General features: G+C 30.9%; 1 long non-coding RNA gene across 1 annotated transcript; it reads right to left on the reverse strand.

Annotated features, from left to right (window-relative positions):
- Positions 1-15,245: 15,245 nt before the first annotated feature.
- LOC128128733 (uncharacterized) lies at positions 15,246-16,399 on the reverse strand. The gene is made up of 3 exons (XR_008226742.1): positions 16,241-16,399; positions 15,974-16,073; positions 15,246-15,897 (listed from the first exon to the last, which is right to left on the reverse strand). It is a non-coding gene; the product is annotated as an uncharacterized LOC128128733 (long non-coding RNA).
- Between the last annotated feature and the right edge of the window lie 6,369 nt (positions 16,400-22,768).

Genomic DNA, 22,768 nt, shown 5'->3' on the forward strand with positions numbered 1-22,768 from the left:
TCTATATATTACATATCTAATCTATATCTTATAAAAAATATTACCAAAATACCCTTCATTATTAATTAAACTATCATGGAATAAAATGCAACAAAATGGTAAAACTGTCATTTTATTTAATAAAGTTACTTGTAATTAATATTTCCATAATCTATGTGTTTTTTGTCTATAGACAATAATTTGGAGACGTATGTAGTGTGTGTGTGTGTATATATATATATATATATATATATATATCTTTAATATCTAATAAAACAAATCTTACTATTTCTAAAAATAGATTGAATAAAATAATAATATTTTTTTAAGACGTCCAAATCATTAAGCTAATTGTACAACTAATCACTAGTAAAATAATATTTAAATTTAAACAAACTCCTATAAATCTTCTCTTCGAAGGTTTTGACCAAATCTTTTTTCATCCAAATAAATACTCAACACCCTATAATTTGGTCATTTCATGAATTTTCTTTATTTTTAATATGACATGTTTCCTAAAACAAACTAACGATTGAATTGAAAATAATCATTCTCCATCGAAAACAAATTAATTGTCGAAACAAACTATTTGTCGCCCGCCGCTTTGCGCGGGTAAACGGCTAGTATATATATATATATATATATATATATATATATATATATATATATATATATATATATATATATGTATGTATGTATGTATGTATGTATGTATGTATGTATGTAGTTTAAAGTTTAATTAATATCTTTAACTAAATTTCACACTATAAATTAAGTAAATAAATTAAAATAAAACAACAATAGTACAAATCTATATATATATATATATATATATATATATATATATATATATATATATATATGTGTGTGTGTGTGTGTGTGTTAAGTTATTATTAAATAAATACTAGTTTTAAATAGTAGATATATTACTTAAATGTATAAAGTATTTGTTGATGTGGTAGTTAGAGATGATTATAAATGTTGATATGACAAATTTGAAAGACCAGAAATTGCACTGCTTTAGATCAAAACATTTGCAAGGGTGAATTCTGTGAGGGATAATGACTTAAAAGGGTAATATATTTTTCGATTTGGATACATTTGGTCACTGAGTTTTTTTTCGTCTATGTTTACCCTTCAACTTGTTAAACTGTACACATTCAGTCATTACGACCTGTTACTCGATGTTAGCCAGTAAAAATAACTTAATAGGGTAATATATTTCTCACTTTGTACACATTTAGTCTTTAATAAATTTGTACGCATTTAGTCCTTAATATTTTTTTGTTGCAAAATAAGTCTTTTTTTGTTTTTGTACTCATTAAGTATTTATGAATGATTTATTTAGGTTTTTCTCACGACATCTTACGTGAGACAATCATTAATGAGGTGTTTGAGGTTGTTGATGCTTATGTCCATCGCGATCTTTACTACTTGGTTGATTAGGTCATGTGTTCTGAACATCAAAACTTCTTCATACGATCTCGGGTTTTAACGATCTTTATATCCATGTGTTCGTATGTACAACTTTCATTTAGATTACTCCCGTTAAAAACTAATATATTTTTACTTACGATATTTATATCCATTTGTTCTTTATGAATACATGTATAGATGTTTTTTTAATAAAATTGTAACTAAAAATATATTATATTTTAATGGGAGTAATCTTAACGAAAGTTATAGTAGACTTCAAAACGAACACATGGATATAGAGATCGTTAAAATATGATAATGTATGAATAAGTTACGACATTCATAACACAAGACTTAAGCCAAATCACAAGACCTACGCAACCAAGCAGTCGAGATTGCGATGGACATAAGCATCAACAACCGCAAACACCTCATCAATGATTGTCACACGTAAGACGTAGTGAAAAAAACCTAAAGAAATCATTCATAAATACTAAATGAGTACAAAAACAAAAATGACTTATTTTGAAACAAAAAAAATATTAAGGACTAATAAATGTGTACAAAATGAAAAATATATTATCTTATTAAGTTATTTTTCACGGCTAACCTGGAGTAACCGGTCATAAGGATTGAATGTGTACAATTTAACAAGTTGAAGGGATAAATGTGGACGGAAAAAAAACTCAGTAACCAAATGTGTACAAATCGAAAAATATTTTATCTTTTTAAGTCATTATCCCATTATGTGGACAAAAGAGAAGTTTGGTCTGGCAGCATGGAAATAAATTGGATGATGAAAATGGTCGGAGATATTCTTAATATTATAGAGTTGCTTGTTGACATCATTATCGTGCAAGAGTAATTAAGTAAGTTTTTTAGCCTTTAAAAGACGTACAAAATATTATTTATTAAGTATGGAATTAGGGATCCAACGCATAGACTATTTGGAAAAATAATTTTCTTTTTTGCATAATACCATTTGCGAGGCCATGTTATTTTCATTTTAGGATTAGATTGTTCTCTTTGAGGATTTAATCAATGGATTTATGTATTTTTTATTTTGAATCTTTTATTTTTTCAAAAGCAAAAGGTAAAATTACAAGAAATAGAGCCTTGATTGAAGGATAAACCAAAACCGAATAACCGATGAAATTATTAAGTTTTCTGGAGCGGAAAAAGAGTGCTCCATAAATAAAATAAAAAAAAGAAAAAAAAAACGACATGTGACATAAGATTAGAGTTAATGTTACTCTTGCCCAACAAACTAAGACCTTCTGTTTTAAAAGGTCACTAATCTTATTTTTTTGCATTCTACGGGTGTAATCTTGATTTTTAAATTTTAAAAGGTCCTTATTTCTTAATTTCTTAACTTGTTACCGGCTAGAAGCCGGTCAATACATGTCCTACATTTCTTCATCAACTTACTCATCATCTTTACATGGCCACCACCACCATTGTTCCTTACCTTCTGCCTGCTTTCTTTATTGACTACCTCCATCTCCGTCTTCTTCCACTTTGATTATCACAAAAAAAAAACCACGCCATTCTTTCTCAACTACCTCCATCCTCAACCTCCCATCCACCTTCTCCCGCTTTGATTATCCCAAAAAGAAATTCATGTCCACCGTCCCATACTCCATGAAGATGTCATTGAAAAATAAAATCAATTTCCAAAATAAATAAATCGATAAAATCAAAACCACAGAAAATTTTGGGTGTTGCTATTAAGACACCCTGTGGATACATTTATCAAAAACTTATTGATAACTAGTTATAATCATTTTTTTTCGGAAAACAATGTAATTTTAACAAATAAAAATACCTTAAATACTATATAGGGTGTCAAAATGGTAAAACGGGGTGTCTTTTTAGCTAACCCCAAAATTTTAAGTTGTGCAGGTGTGTTTTTCGATTGTTACTGCAAGAAATTTGCAGATGACACTTCCAATTTCCAAAAATTATCTTGCAAATGTCTCTTTTGTTATATTCAAAAACAACATATTTGCAGGTACTTTTCGTTGCTCCAAAGAGCTTGTGACGCAAAATCCTAACAATAAACCTTGATATGTGTCTAACGTAAGAACAGGAACAGAGACCGGAAACCAAAACATTAATTTCTCAACTAACGAAAAAAAGAACACCAAATAAAACCCAGAAAAATAAGAACACCAAAAAAACTCAGAAAAAGATGCCAATTAATCCCAAGCGCTATCTTTTTGGGGTTTCGTAAATCTCCTAGCTTCGTCCTTTGAAAATGACCCATTAATCACGTGCTTCCTCAATTAATTTGGGTGTTGCTAAATTGACACCTTTTAGACACCCTATAAACACTTTTAGTAAAAGTCAACCTATAATAATCTATTTATAATTTACTTTTTTTAAAAAAACAATGCAAATTCAACAAATAAAAAAACCTTAAATCTAATAGGGTGTCTAAATGGAAAAATGGGGTGTCTTTTTAGCCAATCCCATCCATTTCTATGCATCTATGCAATCAGGCCTCCTACGACACCACTACTCGATTCCAAGTTCTAGGGTTTTCATTATCTCTGCTAATGATCAACCGATGAACTGATTTTTAGATTAGCCATTCAATTTTCCATGAAGTTCAAATAACGGGAATTTAGAGTCAAAGCCTTGATCGGAGTCAACCGATTCTGAAAACCCACGAAGGACAGGTGGGTGTCGCTGCAGATAGTAGCGGTGGAGGAGTGAAGGTTGAGGTAGGTAATGTCGTTGAAGGAGCTCAAGTGGTGGTGAAGGAAGCGAGGGGGATCAAGCGAACCAGTTGTCTACTAGGAAGATTAAAGAAGAGGATAATGATGATGACGTTTCTTTTATTTGCTTCAATGGTGGGAGTCTCATGTTGTGCAATGGTAGATTTGTGCTCATATTGTTTGCTTCATCCATATACAGGCTAAAACATACAATTGTTATGTTCGTCTTCTTTTGGTATTGGATAAATGTCTGCATTTATTGCATTGAACTGCATCCAATGACATTCAAAGAATTAACTTTTATGAGCTTTTATATCCTATTTTGCAAACCTAACCGACTATAATGGGTTGGTTACCTAAATTAGCCTATAAAACATAAGTTCCTACCCTTCAAATGCAAAAAATAATAATAATAAGAGGAAGGACCTTTTAAACCAAAATTGATAAGTTGCTTGGGCTACAGTGATAGCAACCCCATAAGATTACTAGAATAGATTTGGACTTTTTATAGCCTGCAAGATTTTTGTATTATATCATCATTAATTCACACCATGTTTTGTAAACATAATTTCACCACACAAATCGTCCCCTTATAAACACCTTTATTGACATTTTCTTTGCTCATACCATATTCTTTTAGACTGTTGCTAAACCCAACTATATCCAATCAAACAAGCAACATAAAGCTAAGATATCGATAACAAGTCAAACAAATCTTATTCGAATATAATCATCAACTCAAAACTCCATTTTACACCTTTGTGCTTTGTCATGGTAAGATAGGCCTGCCTTTTCAGGTGCGTCTCCAGTGGGAGCTGCACATGCACATTTATCTGGACCAAATGCAAAAAATAGTCGGGAATCTAGTTACTCCAAACCTTGCTTGTATATCCTGAAAAATTATAATCCATTAGTAAACAATTATATAAAATAATATTAGTTTAAATTATAAAAAATAATGAAGAATACATTTTCCACGTCACAGTCAAGTTCACCAAACTTGACCTTTCCTTCCAAAGCCTTTGAAGCCTTGTCCCACTCACGTTTAATATATATATATATATATATATATATATATATATATATATATATATATAGGATATAGATCCGGTAAGAAATTTTTTTTGGTAGGAAGGTAAGAAGTTTTTTTTTTTACATATTTTTTTGACGAACAAAAAAAATGAATCACTAGATGATTCATTTGTAAGATGATTCACAAGAAAAAATTCCCAAAAAAACATCTTTATGATTCATTTTTAAGTAAATTAAGAAAAAAATTCAATTTTGGGACAATTTTAATGAATAACAACAAAATCATTGTATAAATGAATCATCGAGATGTTTTTTTGAGAATTTTTTCTTATGAATCATCTTACAAATGAATCATCTAATGATTCATTTTGTTTGTTCGCGAAAAAAATATGTAAAAAAAAAAACTTCTTACCTTCCTACTAAAAATTTCCTTCTTATTTGATCTTGACTCTATATATCTATATATATATATATATATATATATATATATATATATATATATATATATATATATATAGAGAGAGAGAGAGAGAGAGAGAGAGAGAGAGAGGTTTAAAATTGAATATGATATAGTAGAAAATAATAAGTCTATGTGGAATAAATTGTTACCCAGGTGCTCGGAACAAGACAAACCAAACATCTTTACTTTGCATAACCGATTGTTCAAAATTTCCTGAATTCAGTATAACTGAGGCTGTATCACCAGTGTCAACGAGATTTAAATTTACGGTGAATGATAAAAAGAAGAAGGAAATAAAGATCAACACATTTGTGGAGCGATTCATGGTTGCTGATGTAGAAATGGAAAACAAAAAAAGTTGTTGTTGTGCTTGATTGAGAGATTCGTGTTATAAATAATGAAGCATGCATGTAATTTGAAGAAACGTGGATGGACTAGCAAATTATTTGTTGAGTCATTATCGACCAAGAGTAATTAAGTAAGTGTTTTACTCTTTGAAAGATGTCCAAAATATTATTTATGAATTATGGAAGCAGGAATCCAACGCATAGGCTATTTGGAAATTAAAAATAATTCTCTTTTTTTCTTTTTTTTTTCTTTGCTATCATGTAACATATATAATACCTTTTGCGAAGCCATGTTATTTTTATTTTAGGTTTAGATCGTTCTCTTAGAGGATTTAATCAATGGATTTATGCATTTTTAATTTTGAATCTTTTATGTTTTCAAAAGCAAGAGGCGAATTATGGGAGATAGAGCCTTGATCGAAGGATAAACCAAAAGAGAATAACCGATGAACTTATTAAGTTTTCTTGAGCGGAAAAAGAGCTGCTTAATAATAATAATAATAATAATAATAATAATAATAATAATAATAATAATAAGACATGTGTCGTAAGATTAACAGTATTGGACTTTTTATAGCCCGCAAGATTTTTGTATTATATCATCATTAAGTCTCACCATCTTTTGTAAAGATAATTTCACCACACAAATCGTCCCCTTACACCTTTATTGACATTTCTTTGCTCATACAATGTTCATTTAGATTCTCTGTAAAACCAACTATATCCGATCAAACAAGCCACACAAAGCTAAATATCATAATTGTACATAGATCAAAATATATAAGCATAACGCGAAGAAAAAAAAAACTTATTAATTATAGTACATACAATGGAGGAATACAACATTCTTGTCAACGTGACATCTTCCTGTAACCAACTATATTATCTCGGGGGTGTCATCTTCTTTTTCCTTTTTCGCCTCCTTATCTTCTTTACCCCCTTCTATGACAAGCGGGTTCTTTCTGGAGGGGTTTACCACACAATTCGGGTCCCGAGGATCACATGTAGGAGCTTCGGCTTTGGTTTCTCGGATAAAAATTAAAATTATTCTTTATTAGCTTTTTACACCTAGGTTAAAGGTGCCTTTATTGTTTCATATCGATAACAAGTCAAACAAATCTTATTCGAATACAATCCTCGACTCAAAACTCCATTTTACACCCCTGTGCTTTGTCATAGTAAGACAGGCCAGCCTTTTCAAGTGCGTCTGCAGTTCTTTCGGTTAGTCCGGTGGGAGGTGCACATTTATCTGGACCAAATGCAAAAACAGTCGGGAACCCAGTTACTCCAAACCTTGCTTGTATATCCTGAAAACTTATAATCAATTAGTAAACAATTATATAAAATAATATTAGTTTAAATTATAAAAAATAATGAAGAATACATTTTCCACATCACAGTCAAGTTCACCAAACTTGACCTTTCCTTCCAAAGCCTTTGAAGCCTTGTCCCACTCAGGTTTAAGTTGTTTAACATATGGACACCTGAAAGAAAACATATATATATATATATATATATATATATATATATATATATATATATATATATATATATATATATATATATATATATATATATATATATATATATAAAGGTTTAAAATTGAATATGATAAGGTAAAAAAGAATAAGTATATGTGGAATAAATTATTACCAGGGTGCTCCGAACAAGACAAACCAAACATCTTTACTTTGCATAACCAATTGTTCAAAATTTCCTGAATTCAATATAACTGAGGCTGTATCACCAGCGTCAACGAGATTTAAATTTCCGGTGAATGATAAAAAGAAGAAAGAAATAAAGATCAACACATTTGACAAACGATTCATGGTTCCTGACAGAGGAATGGAAAACGAAAAAACGTATTCTTGTGTTTGATTGATAAGAGATGTGTGCTATAAATAATGAACCATGCATGTAATTTGAAGAAACGTGGATGGAGTAGCAAACTATGTGCTGAGTCCTTATTAGCAAATGATGGGGTCAAATTATGCCTACATTAATGGAGTAACTGAACTTTTTATTCATTAAGTTTAACATATTAATAAAAACTTTTTTATTACTTATTACTCTTATGAATGTATTTTTATTAACAAAGTGTATATATTACAAATCCATCAATATATGTGACATATATCTTATAAAAAAATATTATGCAAATTATATTATATGGTTCTAGATGAATAGTTATCTTTCACTGTTGTAAAAATCCCGACTAGGTCCCGATTAATCTCCGATTAATACCCAGGCGTTACTTGACCGACTAGATGGCGCCTAGTGATTAATCCCTGCATACATAATGAGTGAAACAGTATAAAACAATGAAATTTTAACACTTTGAAAAAGTTCTATAGCAATAGAAACTTTTTGAGGTATGATTAGTGTTGCTTTAATCATATTAACCCATTTTGTTACGATATAAGTGGTATTTATGAACTTTGATATGATATTAGTCATATTTTATTTTTTAAAATTCAACAAATTAGCAATTAATGGTCCCCGCTTAATCTCCGCCTAGCCGATTAATCCCATAACCCTAGTCCACCGACTATCTAACGTCAAACGTTTTTTACAACCTTGCTTTTAACATATAAAACCACCCACGTCTAACATATAAAACCACATACATCGGTTCTTTCAAGCTTCTTTTAAAGTGTCAGTTGGATACTATTGCAAGCCACGCCAATTTTCCCCTTCAAATCCAACAAGACTTGCAAACATTTATTGGAGAGGCCTTTTGAAATAACAAACATAATTACATATTAGGTTCCACAATGTCGGTAGTTTTTTTACCCATGCCCAGGGCCGGCTCTACCTTATCTTAAACTAAGCAAGGGCTTAGGGCCCCAATTCTAAGGGGCCCCCAATTTCTAGTATAGATTGTTACTTTGTTACGCAGTACACACGGACGCCACAATCAAACGAGTAGCGACGATTCAATTTCAGTGTTCTTCCTTCTTGTCTTTTGCTCTTGTCCCTCCAATCTCGACTCTTCAAAACTGATTAAGTGAAAGGATGAAAGTCTGAAACCCAACCAATAACTTCTCGATTCTTCCTTCTCGGTCCATTCTCTAATTCTCGATTGAGATTTGACGATTCAAGATTGTCGATCGTAAGAAGTAAGAACAATAAAATTTTATCTTTTTAGTTTTTGTGTTTCAAATACGTTGTCATTAGGAGTATAATAGAACATCATTGCATCAAATATAGATGATTGACTAATGGTTGTATCAAGAAAATAATAATATTTTAATATTTTGGTTGAAGAAATTCTGATTTAAGAATTTAAGAATTTGAGATCTCTGCACATATATGAATATAGATACACCAGTTTGAAATTAAAGAATTTGTTTATAGATTTCTAAATGTTTCAATAATTTGTGTATATATTTCTAAATGTTTCAGTGACTTTAAAGTTTTTCATGTTTGTCATCCACTCCAAGGGCTGCTCAAGTGTGAATTGTTTGGGTTTGTTTAAAAATTTGATTTTTCCATTTGAGACGGTGTGTAAGCCGGAGGTATTACTTTCAATTTACTGTTTCTTGATTTGTACTATTTAATCCAAAGGCCCCCAAATTTTTAGTTTGCTTAGGGCCCTCACACCGGTTGAGCCGCCCCTGCCCATGCCACATACATTCCACTTAAAAGTTTAATGTTTCTCCTATGAAGATTCGGGTAGTAGGGGTTGATGTTGGCAAAAGAAGATAGAAATAGGACGGATAAATGAGGGTTTTAGACATCAAAAGAGGAGAAACACATCATTGAACTTCCACCTTTGGCAAAAAAAAAAAATAGGGGGCGGCGTTCATCGCCCATAATAGTGTCCACGTCAGTTTGCCATCGATCAAAAACGACATTGTGCAACCTTCTATATATTTGTGTACATTCTTAACTAGTTGAGAAACCCGTATATTATACGGGTTGATTAAAACAAAATGTTAAATAGAAACGATTAAATGAAAAGTTTATTTGAATTCGAAATTTGAAATAAATAAAAATTATGAGAAAAAAATGCAAAAAATAAATTAATTAAAATTATTGTTTAGTTATCAGACCCGTATACTAAACAAGTTAATTATAACAAAATGTTAAAAACAAAGGTTTAAACTGTAAATTTATTTGAAATTGAAATTTAAATTTAAAATTTAAAATTTAAAATTTAAAATTTGAAATTAATATCATTATGGTAGGTTTAATTTATGGAAACTAATTGATAATATATTAGAAATGGAAAATGAAATAAATGTCAAGTGGAAAATAAATATATATCTTTAACTTATGAGAAAATGACATGTGGCAAATTGAAGGAGAGAAAGATATGGAAAATGAAATAAATGCCAAGTGGAAAATAAATATATATCTTTAAATTATGAGAAAATGACATGTGGCAAATTGAATGAGAGAAAGACATGTGGCAAAATCATTCTTATTTATTAGGGTAGATGCAACTGGCAACTTCTCATATATACATATATATATATATATATATATATATATATATATATATATATATATATATATATATATAGTTTAAAGTTTAATTAATATATTGAACAAAATTTCACACTATAAATTAAGTAAATAAATTGAAATAAAATAACATTAGTACAAATCAATAAAAATAAATACATAAATATAATTATATATATATATATATATATATATATATATATATATATATATATATATATATATATATATATATATATATATATATATAGTAGAGATATTAGTTAAAAGTATATATTTGCTGATGTGGTAGTGGAGACCAGTTTTGAAAGTTGGTTGTAAATGTTGATATGACAAAGTTTGAAAGACCAGAAATTACACTGCTTTAGATTTAGATGGTCTAATGCCAAAACATTTGCAAGGGTGAATTATGTGGACAAAAGAGAAGTTTGGCCAGGCAGCATGGAAACCTATTGGATGATGAGAATGGTTGGAGATATTCTTACTATTATAGAGTTGCTTGTTGACATCATTATCGAGCAAGAGTTATTAAGTAAGGGCTCGTTTGTTTTTTGGGAAAAAAGACTTTTTGGGCGCTTATATCTACGGGTGGATAGATGTTTACAAAAAAGACCATTTGTTTTGTGGAAGACAAAAGAACTCGAACATACTTTTTCATCTCTTTTCCAAAAAGACCTAAAAGTACAGCTTCTAATTACATAATACATTCATCACCTCCATTCACTTTTCCCTTTCATGATTGCATCCTCCCACACCGACGATCTCTCCACACCGGCCAAATCTCTGGTGGACGTTGGATCTTGATCCGCTTTCGACGCTTCTTGCTCTGCCTCCGTCGCTGCCGTCGCCGGCTCATCAAATACAATCTGTTCCGTCGCTCTTTGTTCTCCTCTCTCGTTTCTATTTTCTTATCTCCCTCTCAACTTGTATTATTAATTTAAACTCCATTAATGGTGAAATCTCATCTACCATTTTGTCAATTAAAAACCTCAATGTTGTTGATTTCTCAAATAACTTTCTTTTTATCTGTTTGCTTTTGTTTTGTTTTCTACCGGTTATAATTGATTATGCTTTGTTTAAGATGTAATTTTCTTGTTGTTTACTGCTCTTAGACCAGAAAAGTATTAGTTTTTTCCTGTTGGAACAAGTAATTTTCCTTTTTCTTGTTTGAAATCCCTTTGGCACCAAATCTGGACATCAGGGGTATTGTTGTTTGTTAATGTGTCGGTAATTTAATTAAGATTAAGGAATTTCTTATTATTGTATTTGGGGTTTTTCCTTTTCATCAGCTACATTTGTACATGAAAATTTTACTGATTCATTTTTTCAAGGCAAGCTAGGATATTGTAAAACAAGATTTATGATTTACCATCCCACACAAGGCGCATAAAGCCATAAACAAGCATTAATTAGTACAGGGCTAGTAATTTTTTATACCTTTCTCTCATCTTTAAGCTTAACCTGTCTACTATTGTGTTCTCTCTTCAGAAGCACTTGCGTCTTCTTGATACCAACATCGAAACCATTAATTCCAAACTCACTGTGTTGTATACTTTTTTTGTTAAGTACTATTTTACTTTGCTGTTTATCTTTCATGTTGTTGGTTAATTGCCTTGAGATTTGAGTGGGTTGATCACATGTTATCTTAATTACATGCCCTTTCTTATTACTTTGCTGGTGTTTTCAAGACTCATGTCAAACATCGACCTTTTTGCTCTTTGTTCTATTTTGTGGTACAGGTGTCTACTGCTACTTCTGGTGCCTTGGTTGTAGTATCATTTTTGGTTTTTTGGTTTCGTTTTGGTGTCTTGACAAATATACCCTTTTTGATAAAATGACAAAAATGACAACCCTCGGGTGCAACTCCCATGATGGAAATTAATGGCTACAAAAATAAAAACAAATTTTGTTTTATTTTTTAAAAAAAGGCTTCATATATATTGGTAAACTTTGATCATTTGAAAAAAGCATTAAAAACAAACAATCTTTTGTATAAAGACTTCTTGTATGATGGTATAGAAAAATATTTTTTGTCCACATCTTCAGACATGGAAAAAGACTAAATACATTTTATCACTTCTAAAAAAACACCATCTAAGTGTTTTACCCTTCGAAATACGTACAAAATATTATTTTTGAAGTATGGAAGCAGGGATCCAATGCATAGACTATGTTGAAAAAAGAATTTCTTTTTTGCATTGCGGGCATTCAACATATATTTGCAAGGCCATGTTATTTTCATTTTATGGTTACCACTACAAGAAATGGGGGCGTTAGCGGCGACACATGGCATTAGCGGCGACATGTAATTGACGCGTTACATGTCGACGCTAATACCATGCGTCGCCGCTAATAATCACATAATAGCGATCTGCGTCAAACGAGCCGCATCAGTTCGATTTGTTTTCAATCGTAGGGTTGTAACGGAATAAGACAAGGCGATGGCTTTTCCCTTCTGGTTGTCGTCGCTAATACATACGTGTCGCCGTTAATGCCTACACGTCGCCGCTAAAGGCCTTTACAGATAACACCCCCACCCCCCTTAGCTTCCATTCTATTCCTTTCTGTGTATCGTGTGTTCTGTGAAACCACCCAGCCGACTAGAGTTCCTACAACCATCGATCGCGTCTAGTCGTCATTCCTGCCACAAGACCACCGACCCTGCCACCATTCTGTCAATTCTGTCAAGGACTCACATCACCGGCGACGAAGAATCATAACACCGGCGACGAGGAAGTAAAATCGGCGACCACAGTTGGTTTTTGCCTCCTTCTCCAGATTACACAACCAGGTTCCTTTACAACATATGTATTTTTATGTGTTTTTGTAAGTATGTATGATGTATGTATATGTAATGTATGTATAAATGCATGTATATATATGGTGAAAATAGAAAAATTATTTATGTTTATATATATATATATATATATATATATATATTATGTACAAGTTTATATGTATAAGTGTATGTATATGTATGATCACCTAACTTGTGTATTTGTATGCAGTTTCGAAAGTATAATGCTATAAAGGAAAGTGTATTTGTATATATGTATATGTAATATGTGTATTTGTATGTGTATATATATGTATGTATTGTATACAATTTGGAAACTAGAATGCTTTAATGAAAAAAATGAAAAAAACAAAAACAACGTAGGATGCTAAAATGGAAAGTATTATTTTTTATATGTGTACTTGTATGTAAAGAAAATTACATATGTAGTTTGTGTATTTGTTTGCCATTTGGAAACATAATGTTACAGATGAAAAAAAAACAACAACAAAGTAGGGTGCTATAATAGAAAGTGTATTATTTTTGTATATGCAATATGTGTAACTTTTATTCACATCGTAATTTTACAGGCTACATATGGAGTTTGGTTGGACGATACTCTTCTATGTGATGGAGGATGTTATGGCCTAGGACATGGAGGTAATGGAGTCGGGGATCCACCACCTCCAGTAGGCTTTGATCGTGGACAACACGAACAAGATGGTAAGTCTCATTATGATATATTTATTATCTATTTTTATCCAATTATTATAAGTTATCGTGACTTATATTTTTAATTATATTTTTTAGTTGGGATTCCTAAAAAAAGAAGAGGCCTACCAAAAAACATTCAACTATCAAAGTTGATATGGGCGAACAAGCGAAAGCCCGTGCATTTGGATTTCGACAGAGATCTCACATATCCTCTGTCGGGAACCCGTGGTAATTGATTTACCCGTGACATTGGGAGGTATATGTGGATGAACATCCCTTTGAACGTATCTGGTTGGGATATTGTTTTCCCCGCTTTCAGGAATGCCACAGTCGTGCATCAAACAATGTTAAAACATCTGGAATGTAGTGCTACACTTGAAGATTGGTTTCATTCGTTGCCACAATGAAATGAAACCGGAGGAGACGATGAGAGCGATGATGACGAGTAGCTAGTTGTAGGATTTTTGTATCTTTTGTTTGTGTAAGTATTTTAGATTAGTATTTTCGATATTTTGTATTATCTTAAATTGGATAAGTATTTTAATAGGATGTTGGATTAATATTTTGGAATGGAAGGATGTGGGATTAGCTTAATTAATATCATAACAGTTTTTATACTTTTTATATAGTTTTTTTCAATTTTAAAGTGAAAAAAAATTACCAATACCGGCGACGCCTTTAGTGGCAACAGTTTGTTATTAGCGGCGACAAGACTTTAGCGGCGACGCCCGGTTATTTGCGGCGACAGACCTTTAGCGGTGACATTTAGATTATCAGCAACAAAGCATCAGCAGCGACATTTTAGTGACGACGTGTCGCAACTAACACTGTTTGCGGCGACAAACGAAACTTTTAGCTGAGACGGCTATCGTCGGTAAAACTCTAATTTCTTGTAGTGTAAATCCTTCTCTTAGAGGGTTTAATTAATGGATTTGTGTATTTTTTTGTTTTGAATCCTTTATGTTTTCAAAAGCAAAAGGAGTTTTGAATCCTTTATGTTTTCAAAAGCAAAAGGCGAAATTACGAGAGATAGAGCCTTGATTGAAGGATAAACCGAAACAAAATAACCAACAAACTTATTAAGTTTTCTTGAGCTGAAAAAGAGTTGCTTCATAATATATATATATATATATATATATATATATATATATATATATATATATATATATATATATATATATATATATATATATATAGACACACATGTGGCATAAGATTACTAGTATAAATTTGGACTTTTTATAGCCCGCAAGATTTTTGTATTATATCATCATTACGTCACACCGTCTTTTGTAAACATAATTTCGCAACAGAAATCGTCCCCTTATAAACACCTTTATTGACATTTTTTTTTCTCATACACAGGTTTTTAGGTTGTCATTAAACCCAACTATATCAAATCAAACAAGCAACACAAAGCTAAGATATCGAAATTGTACATAGATGCAAATATATAAGCCTAACACAAAAGAAAAAACAAAACCATAACAATTATAGTACATACAATGGAGGAAAACAACATTCTTGTCAACGTGACATCTTGCTGTGACCAACTATAATTATCTCGGGGGTGTCATCTTCTTTTTCCCTTTCCGCCTCCATATCTTCTTTACCCCCTTCTACGACAAGCGGGTTCTTTCTGGAAAGGTTTACCACACAATTCGGGCCGCGAGGATCACATGCAGGAGCTTCGGCTTTGGTTTCTCGGATCAAAATTAAAATTACTCTTTATTAGCTTTTTATACCAAGGTTAAAGGTGTCATTATTGTTTCATATCGATAACAAGTCAAACAAATCTTATTCGAATGCAATCCTCAATTCAAAACTCCATTTTACACCCTTGTGCTTTGTCATGGTAAGCCAGGCCAGCCTTTTCAAGTGTGTCTACAGTTCTTTCAGTTACTCCATTGGGAGCTGCACATTTATCTGGACCAAATGCAAAAACAGTCGGGAACCAGTTACTCCAAACCTTGCTTGTATATCCTGAAAAATTATAAGCGATTAGTAAACAATTATATAAAATAATATTAGTTTAAATTATAAAAATAATGAAGAATACATTTTCCACGTCATAGTCAAGTTCACCAAACTTGACCTTTCCTTACAAAGCCTTTGAAGCCTTGTCCCACTCCGGTTTAAGTTGTTTAACATATGGACACCTGAAAGAATATATATATATATATATATATATATATATATATATATATATATATATATATATATATATATATATATATATATATATATATATATATATATATATAAAAGTTTAAAATTGAATATGATAAAGTAAAAAAGAATAAGTATATGTGGAATAAATTATTACCAGGGTGCTCCGAACAAGAGAAACCAAACATCTTTACTTTTCATAACCAATTGTTCAAAATTTCATGAATTCAATATAATTGAGGTTGTATCACCAGCATCAACGAGATTTAAGTTTGAGGTGAATGATAAAAAGAAGAAAGAGATCAAGATCAACACATTTGTGGAGCAATTCATGGTTGCTGATGTAGAAATGGAAAACGAAAAAAGCTGTTGTGTTTGATTGATAAGAGATTTGTGTTATAAATAATGAATACATGCATGTAATTTGAAGAAACGTGGATGGACTAGCAAATTATTTGCTGAGTGGTTATTAGGAATTGGTGGGGATCAAATTACGCCTAAATTAATGGAGAACCAAAGGAAATGATAGTCGTTTGAAATAAAACTTAGAAACATATTTACTAATCTCAACTTTTTATTCATTAACTTTAACATATTAATAATAACTTTTTTATTACTTATTATTCTTTTTAATATATTTTTATTAACAAAGTCTATATATTACATATCTAATCTATATCTTATAAAAAATATTACCAAAATACCCTTCATTATTAATTAAACTATCATGGAATAAAATGCAACAAAATGGTACAACAGTCATTTTATTTAATAAACTTACTTGTAATTACTATTTCCATAATCTGTGTGTTTTTTGTCTATAGACAATAATTTGGGGACGTATGTAGTGTGTGTGTGTGTATATATATATATATATATATATATATATATATATATATATCTAATAAAACAAATTTCACTATTTCTAAAAATAGATTGAATAAAATAATAATATTTTTTAAGACGTCCAAATCATTAAGCTAATTGTACAACTAATGACTAATAAAATAATATTTAAATTTAAACAAACTCCTATAAATCTTCTCTTCCAAGGTTTTGACCAAATCTTTTTTCATCCAAATAAATATTCAACACCCTATAATTTGGTCATTTCATTAATTTTCTTTATTTTTAATATGACATGTTTCCTAAAACAAACTAACGATTGAATTGAAAATAATCATTCTCCATCGAAAACAAATTAATTGTCGAAACAAACTATTTGTCGTCCGCCGCTTTGCGCGGGTAACGGCTACTGTGTGTATATATATATATATATATATATATATATATATATATATATATATATATATATATATATATATGTATGTATGTATGTATGTATGTATGTATGTATGTATGTATGTATGTATGTATGTATGTATGTATATAGTTTAAAGTTTAATTAATATCTTTAACTAAATTTCACACTATAAATTAAGTAAATAAATTAAAATAAAACAACAATAGTATAAATCTATATATATATATATATATATATATATATGTGTGTGTGTGTGTGTGTGTGTGTGTGTGTTAAGTTATCCTCCTTAATAAATGAAGGTTTTTTTGTCACATGTCAATCTCTCATGAGTTTTGACACTTGTCATTTTGTGGTATTTTTGAAATAAATATTATGCATTTGTCAATTTTTGGTTTGTTACAATTTTTAAAATTAAAGTCATATACTCATATACTTATATATGTAAAGTATTAAAAATGATATATATGAAATTAAATTGCAATAAATATGTATCTTCTTTATTTTAGAATTTTACATTAAAAAATATTTTATATTACACTTTAATGTTTAATCTTTTTTTAAATCAACCCGTGTAATACACGGGTTTCACACTTAGTTATTAAATAAATACTAGTTTTAAATAGTAGATATATTAGTTAAATGTATAAAGTATTTGTTGATATGGTAGTTAGAGATGATTATAAATGTTGATATGACAAATTTGAAAGACCAGAAATTGCACTGCTTTAGATCAAAACATTTGCAAGGGTGAATTCTGTGAGGGATAATGACTTAAAAGGGTAATATATTTTTCGATTTGGATACATTTGGTCACTGAGTTTTTTTCGTCTATGTTTACCCTTCAACTTGTTAAACTGTACACATTCAGTCATTACGACCGGCTACTCGATGTTAGCCAGTAAAAATAACTTAATAGGGTAATATATTTCTCACTTTGTACACATTTAGTCTTTAATAAATTTGTACGCATTTAGTCCTTAATATTTTTTTGTTGCAAAATAAGTCTTTTTTTGTTTTTGTACTCATTAAGTATTTATGAATAATTTATTTAGGTTTTTCTCACGACATCTTACGTGAGACAATCATTAATGAGGTGTTTGAGGTTGTTGATGCTTATGTCCATCGCGATCTTTACTACTTGGTTGATTAGGTCATGTGTTCTGAACATCATAACTTCTTCATACGATCTCGGGTTTTAACGATCTTTATATCCATGTGTTCGTATGTACAACTTTCATTTAGATTAATAAAATTGTAACTAAAAATATATTATATTTTAATGGGAGTAATCTTAACGAAAGTTATAGTAGACTTCAAAACGAGCACAAGGATATAGAATGTGTACAATTTAACAAGTTGAAGGGATAAATGTGGACGGAAAAAAAACTCAGTAACCAAATGTGTACAAATCGAAAAATATTTTATCTTTTTAAGTCATTATCCCATTATGTGGACAAAAGAGAAGTTTGGCCTGGCAGCATGGAAATAAATTGGATGATGAGAATGGTCGGAGATATTCTTAATAATATAGAGGAATAATGACTTGAAAGGGTAACGAATTTTCGACTTTTGTCACATTTAGTCACTAAACTTTTTTTTCGTTATCTATTTGCCATTGAACTATTGAAACTGTTCACATTTTACCCTTATGACCGGCTGTTGTCGATCATAAGGGTAAAATGTGAATAGTTTCGATAGTTCAATGGCAAATAGATAACGAAAAAAAGTTTAGTGACTAAATATGAACAAAATCGGAAGTTCGTTTCCCTCTAAAAAGTTCAATGACTAAATGTGAACAAACTTTCTCTTGTATTATGTTTTAGCAAATTATTTGTTTTGTTAAATTGTAGCAACATTTGTTGATGAAGAAATCTATGAAATATATATAAAAAAAAAAAAAAAACAGAACCCTGAAAATATATTTAAAAAAAACAAAAAACCAAAACCGAAATAAAAAACCAATGGTTTGACATTTTCCAAAATAAAAAATCAAAATTTCCAATCTGATTTTGGTTTTACAAAAAATGAATCATTCTCACTGATGTGAATTATGACCATTAGTTTGGCATGCAGAATTTGTGACATCCCATGAATATGTAGTTACAACATCGTCTGAACTCATAATTCATAGTAAGGGGTTAGAGTATCATCGCATGAATACGTAGTTACAACATCGCCTGAACTCGTAATTCATCACCTACAGGTTATGGGCCTACTGGTGTTTCCACTGAGTTGTCTAGAATAGTCCGTGGTCACCATCTATACTCTGATAGATGACTACATCGCCACATTGTCGGTTAAGGTTATGGTATCTCCTTTCATCCTACATCACATATTCATCATCATCGATTTACCTAATTATCATCACCTATCTCTCATCATTTTATTTCATCACATACCAACTATTTCATCTACCCATGTTTCATCCGCAACATATTTGTAGATATAAAATAAATATACCGTTTGAATATTTTAAAACATGTATAAAATCATTCATCCAACATAGACAACAAGTATTCAAATAATATGCATACATAGCACGTAATTTATATAAAATACTTCATATCTATGTGTAAGATGAAAATAACTATATATACCATAAAAATCCCATAAATGCTTCCTAACTTCGAACCCCAAGGTTTACTCTACTAAAGCTTCATATTCTCGACTCTCTGGACCTAGAAAGGTCCAGATCTATCACACCAAAAAGCTCAAGATAGCTCTTCCTTTCACTCTACACACTCAAGCTCGCTAGGGTTCTCACTTATGGGAAAGGTAGTCGCAATTGAAGGTCATAAGTGCCTTTAAATATGGCTCGGGCCCAAAGATTTAGGGTTTCTGCCAACAACGCGGACTTGTCGAGTCGCCTCACCGACTCGTCGAGTCCATTCCTTAATCCGAGTCATCATTCGTGACCTTACTCGACGAGTTGAGCCGTCAACTCGTCGAGTCTCTCTTCTTAACTCAAAAGAAAAATACTTAAATTATGATACCTGGAAATCCGGATGTTACATTTTGTTTTTTTTTACTTTATAGATTTCTTTATCAACAAATGTTGCTACTATTAAACAAAAATAAATAATTTGCTAAAACATAATACAATAGGAAGTTTGTTCACATTTAGTCATTGAACTTTTTAGAGGGAAACGAACTTTCGATTTTGTTCACATTTAGTCACTAAACTTTTTTTCGTTATCTATTTGCACTAAACTATTGAAATTGTTCACATTTTACCCTTATGACTGGTAACAGCCGGTCATAAGGGTAAAATATGAACAATTTCAATAGTTCAATGACAAATAGATAACGAAAAAAAGTTTAGTGACTAAATGTGACAAAAGTTGAAAGTTCGTTACTCTTTCAAGTCATTATCCCTATTATAGAGTTGCTTGTTGACATCATTATCGTGCAAGAGTAATTAAGTAAGTGTTTTAGCCTTTGAAAGACGTACAAAATATTATTAATTAAGTATGGAAGCAGGGATCCAACGCATAGACTATTTGGAAAAATAATTTTCCTTTTGGCATAATACCATTTGCGAGGCCATGTTATTTTCATTTTAGGATTAGATTGTTCTCTTGGAGGATTTAATCAATGGATTTATGTATTTTTTTATTTTGAATCTTTTATGTTTTCAAAAGCAAAAGGTAAAATTAAAAGAGATAGAGCCTTGATTGAAGGATAAACCAAAACCGAATAACCGATGAACTTATTAAGTTTTCTTGAGCGGAAAAAGAGTGCTCCATAAATAGAATTAAAAAAAAAAAAGGACATGTGACATAAGATTAGAGTTAATGTCACTCTTGCCCAACAAACTAAGACATTCTGTTTTAAAAGGTCACTAATCTTATTTTTTTTTGCATTCTACGGGTGTAATCTTGATTTTTAAATTTTAAAAGGTCCTTATTTCTTAATTTCTTAACTTGTTACCGGCTAGAAGCCGGTCAATACATGTCCTACATTTCTTCATCAACTTACTCATCTTCTTTACATTGCCACCACCACCATTATTCCTTAACTTCTGCCTGCTTTCTTTATCGACTACCTCCATCTCCGTCTTCTTCCACTTTGATTATCACAAAAAAAAAAACCATGCCATTCTTTCTCAACTACCTCCATCCTCAACCTCCCATCCACCTTCTCCCGCTTTGATTATCCCAAAAAAGAATTCATGTCCACCGTCCCATACTCCATGAAGGTATCATTGAAAAATAAAATCAATATCCAAAATAAATAAATCGATAAAATCAAAACCACAAAAAATTTTGGGTGTTGCTATTAAGACACCCTATAGATACATTTATCAAAAACTTATTGATAACTAGTTATAATCATTTTTTTCGGAAAACAATGTAATTTTAACAAATAAAAATACCTTAAAAACTATATAGGGTGTCAAAATGGTAAAACGGGGTGTCTTTTTAGCTAACCCCAAAATTTTAAGTTGTGCAGGTGTGTATTCAATTGTTACTGCAAGAAATTTGCAGATGACACTTCCAATTTCCAAAAATTATCTTGCAAATGTCTCTTTCGTTATATTCAAAATCAACATATTTGCAGATACTTTTCGTTGCTCCAAAGAGCTTGTGATGCAAAATCCTAACAATAAACCTTGATATGTGTTTAACGTAAGAATAGGAATAGAGACCGGATACCAAAACATTAATTTCTCAAGTAACGAAAAGAAGAACACCAAATAAAACCCAGAAAAATAAGAACACCAAAAAAACTCAGAAAAAGATGCCAATTAATCCCAAGCGCTATCTTTTTGGGGTTTCGTAAATCTCCTAGCTTCGTCCTTTGAAAATGACCCATTAATCACGTGCTTCCTCAATTAATTTGGGTGTTGCTAAATTGACACCTTTTAGACACCCTATAAACACTTTTAGTAAAAGTCAACCTATAATAAACTATTTATAATTTACTTTTTAAAAAAAACAATGCAAATTCAACAAATAAAAAAACCTTAAATCTAATAGGGTGTCTAAATGGAAAAATGGGATGTCTTTTTAGCCAATCCCATCCATTTCTATGCATCTATGCAACCAGGCCTCCTACGACACCACTATTCGATTCCAAGTTCTAGGGTTTTCATTATCTCTGCTAATGATCAACCGATGAACTGATTTTTAGATTAGCCATTCAATTTTCCATGAAGTTCAAATTACGGGAATTTAGAGTCAAAGCCTTGATCGGAGTCAACCGATTCTGAAAACCCACGAAGGACAGGTGGGTGTCGCTGCAGATAGTAGCGGTGGAGGAGTGAAGGTTGAGGTAGGTAATGTCGTTGAAGGAGCTCAAGTGGCGGTGAAGGAAGCGAGGGGGATCAAGCGAACCAGTTGTCTGCTAAGAAGATTAAAGAAGAGGATAATGATGATGACGTTTCTTTTATTTGCTTCAATGGTGGGAGTCTCATGTTGT

The sequence above is a fragment of the Lactuca sativa genome, chromosome 9 (assembly GCF_002870075.4).
Source record: "Lactuca sativa cultivar Salinas chromosome 9, Lsat_Salinas_v11, whole genome shotgun sequence".
NCBI classification, from domain to species: domain Eukaryota; kingdom Viridiplantae; phylum Streptophyta; class Magnoliopsida; order Asterales; family Asteraceae; genus Lactuca; species Lactuca sativa.